The sequence below is a fragment of the Triticum urartu genome, unplaced genomic scaffold (genome assembly GCF_056163025.1).
Source record: "Triticum urartu cultivar PI428250 unplaced genomic scaffold, HENAU_Tu73 scaffold2, whole genome shotgun sequence".
Taxonomy (NCBI): domain Eukaryota; kingdom Viridiplantae; phylum Streptophyta; class Magnoliopsida; order Poales; family Poaceae; genus Triticum; species Triticum urartu.
Window position 1 is genome coordinate 1,694,122 of NW_028260368.1, and position 3,936 is coordinate 1,698,057.

Genomic DNA, 3,936 nt, shown 5'->3' on the forward strand with positions numbered 1-3,936 from the left:
ACTAGGGGTATTGCTCTGAATTTGGAATCCAAAAATGTTGGGATTGTATTAATGGGCGATGGGTTGATGATACAAGAGGGAAGTTTTGTAAAAGCAACAGGAAGAATTGCTCAGATACCCGTGAGTGAGGCTTACTTGGGTCGTGTTGTAAATGCTCTGGCTAAACCTATTGATGGGAAAGGCGAAATTATAGCTTCCGAATCTCGCTTAATTGAATCTCCTGCTCCAAGTATAATTTCCAGGCGTTCCGTATACGAACCTCTTCAAACAGGGCTTATTGCTATCGATTCGATGATCCCTATAGGGCGCGGTCAGCGAGAGTTAATTATTGGGGACAGACAGACTGGCAAAACAGCAGTAGCCACAGATACAATTCTCAATCAAAAAGGGCAAGGTGTAATATGTGTTTATGTAGCTATCGGTCAAAGAGCATCCTCCGTAGCTCAAGTAGTAACTACTTTCCATGAGGAGGGGGCCATGGAATACACTATTGTAGTAGCTGAAATGGCGGATTCACCTGCTACATTACAATACCTCGCTCCTTATACGGGAGCAGCCCTGGCTGAGTATTTTATGTACCGCGAACGGCATACTTTAATAATTTATGATGATCTCTCCAAACAGGCACAAGCTTATCGCCAAATGTCCCTTCTATTAAGAAGACCTCCCGGACGTGAGGCTTATCCAGGGGATGTTTTTTATTTGCATTCACGCCTTTTAGAAAGAGCCGCTAAATTAAATTCTCTTTTAGGCGAAGGAAGTATGACCGCTTTACCAATAGTTGAGACTCAATCTGGAGACGTTTCCGCCTATATTCCTACTAATGTAATCTCCATTACAGATGGACAAATATTCTTATCTGCGGATCTATTCAATGCCGGAATTCGACCCGCTATTAATGTGGGTATTTCTGTTTCCAGAGTAGGATCCGCGGCTCAAATTAAAGCCATGAAACAAGTAGCTGGCAAATCAAAATTGGAACTAGCGCAATTCGCAGAGTTACAAGCCTTTGCACAATTCGCCTCTGCTCTCGATAAAACAAGTCAGAATCAATTGGCAAGGGGTCGACGATTAAGGGAATTGCTTAAACAATCCCAGGCAAATCCTCTCCCAGTGGAAGAGCAGATAGCTACTATTTATACCGGAACAAGAGGATATCTTGATTCGTTAGAAATTGAACAGGTAAATAAATTTCTGGATGAGTTACGTAAACATCTAAAAGATACTAAACCTCAATTCCAAGAAATTATATCTTCTAGCAAGACATTCACCGAGCAAGCGGAAATCCTTTTGAAGGAAGCTATTCAGGAACAGCTGGAACGGTTTTCTCTTCAGTAACAAATAAATTTTGCATGTCTACTCTTGTTAGTAGAATAGGAATCGTTGAGAAAGCTTTTTCATTTGAATCATGCAAAAAAGTTTTCTTTGTTTTAGTTTAGTATAGTTATTTAAAGAATAGATAGAAATAAGATTGCGTCCAATAGGATTTGAACCTATACCAAAGGTTTAGAAGACCTCTGTCCTATCCATTAGACAATGGACGCTTTTCTTTCATATTTTATTCTTTCTTTTATTTTTTTGCTTCTTCCGAGAAAAAACTGTTAGACCAAAACTCTTTTAGGAAATCAAAAAATCCAGATACAAATGCATGATGTATATATTATATCATGCATATATCATAAAGAAGGAGTATGGAGGCGGTAGTGGGAATCGAACCCGCAACCCCAAGGTTATGAGCCTTATGAGCTACCAAACTGCTCTATACTCTTAAACTAAAGAGGGGTAACTAGTGGATAAAAGAGGGTTGGATACGCCCCTCTACCAATATCTATACAAATAGAATAGTCCATTTATACAGAATGGTAAAGAGGGCTCCTCTATGATTATCAATTCCAGAAATCCATACAAATACGAAAGGGTATTTTATCCTTACCAACTGGATCTTGTTGCACCCGGTAACAAACATTCATAAACCATTTCTCGAAGTACGTGTCCGGATAGCCCAAAATGTCGATAGTTAGCTCTAGGTCTTCCGGTCAAAAAACAACGTCGATGAAGGCGTGTAGGTGCACTATTACGCGGTAGGGATTGCAATTTTTCTCGCATTTTCGTTTTTTCACTCAAACTCAAGGGAGAAACTTTGCTTCTTATCTTTTTTTTTAAAGATTGACGAATCAAATGATATTTCTGTTCTAATTTCTGCCGCTTCTTCTCCCTCTGAATCAAACTTTTTTTTGCCATAATGTGTCGTTGCTATTATTACCAAGTATACGGTTCTAATCCTAGATGGAAAAATAAATAGAAAAAGAAATCTAAAAAGGCAGATCCTCCCTCTCTATCAAGAGTAATGAACTAGGTGCTGATACAGTACAAAAAAACAAACTAAATTAACCAAACTTGCCTGATGTTGAGGCAATCAAGAAAGCTGCATAAGTGAATATATAACCCACGGAAAAGTGAGCTAATCCAACCAATCTTGCTTGCACAATGGAAAGAGCCACGGGCTTATCTCTCCAGCGAATTAAATTAGCTAAAGGTGTGCGTTCATGAGCCCATGCTAAAGTCTCAATTAATTCCTGCCAATACCCCCGCCAGGAAATTAAGAACATAAATCCAGTAGCCCAAACAAGATGTCCAAATAAGAACATCCACGCCCATACCGATAAACTATTCATCCCAAAAGGATTATATCCATTGATAAGTTGTGAAGAGTTTAACCATAGGTAATCTCTTAACCATCCCATCAAATAAGTGGAGGATTCATTAAATTGTGAAACGTTGCCCTGCCATAATGTGATATGTTTCCAATGCCAATAAAAAGTAACCCACCCAATGGTATTTAACATCCAGAAAACTGCCAAATAAAATGCGTCCCAAGCAGAAATATCACAAGTACCGCCGCGCCCTGGGCCGTCACAAGGAAAACTATATCCAAAATCCTTTTTATCTGGCATTAATTTGGAACCGCGTGCATCTAAAGCGCCCTTTACTAAAATCAATGTAGTTGTATGCAAACCTAGAGCAATAGCATGATGAACCAAGAAATCCCCAGGTCCTATTGTTAAGAAAAGCGAATTACTATTCTCATTAACAGCATTCAACCATCCGGGCAACCATAGGCTTCGACCCGCATTGAAAGCGGGGCCATTCGTTGAAGATAAGAGTATATCGAACCCATATGTCGTCTTGCCATGAGCAGATTGTATCCATTGGGCAAATATAGGTTCGATCAAGATTTGCTTTTCTGGAGTACCAAAAGCAAGCATGACGTCGTTATGAACATAAAGGCCCAAGGTATGGAATCCTAGAAAGAGGCTAGCCCAACTTAAATGAGATATGATAGCTTCTTTATGGTCTAACATTCTTGCCAATACATTATCCTCATTCTGTTCCGGATTGTAATCCCTAATGAAAAAAATAGCTCCATGAGCAAAAGCCCCTGTCATGATGAACCCTGCAATATATTGGTGATGAGTATATAAAGCAGCTTGAGTAGTAAAGTCTTGTGCTATGAATGCATAAGGAGGTAAAGAGTACATATGTTGAGCTACTAAGGAAGTAATAACCCCTAAAGAAGCTAGAGCAAGACCTAACTGAAAATGAATCGAATTGTTGATTGTGTCATAAAGGCCCTTATGCCCACGCCCTAATCGACCCCCCGGAGGAGTATGCGCTTCTAAAAGATCTTTAATACTGTGCCCAATTCCGAAGTTAGTTCGATACATGTGACCGGCAATGAGAAAAATAAATGCAATAGCTAAATGATGGTGAGCCATATCGGTCAGCCACAAACTTTGTGTTTGTGGATGGAATCCCCCAAGAAGAGTTAGAATGGCAGTTCCCGCTCCTTGAGCGGTACCAAATAAATGATTACTCGAATCAGGGTTTTGGGCATAAAGATTCCATTGACCCGTCAAAAGGGGTCCCAACCCCTGG

General features: G+C 39.9%; 1 non-coding gene across 1 annotated transcript; it reads right to left on the bottom strand.

The window, feature by feature from the left end:
* Positions 1–1,472: 1,472 nt before the first annotated feature.
* Positions 1,473–1,544, bottom strand: TRNAR-UCU (transfer RNA arginine (anticodon UCU)). The gene has a single exon. It is a non-coding gene; the product is annotated as a tRNA-Arg (tRNA).
* Positions 1,545–3,936: the final 2,392 nt, after the last annotated feature.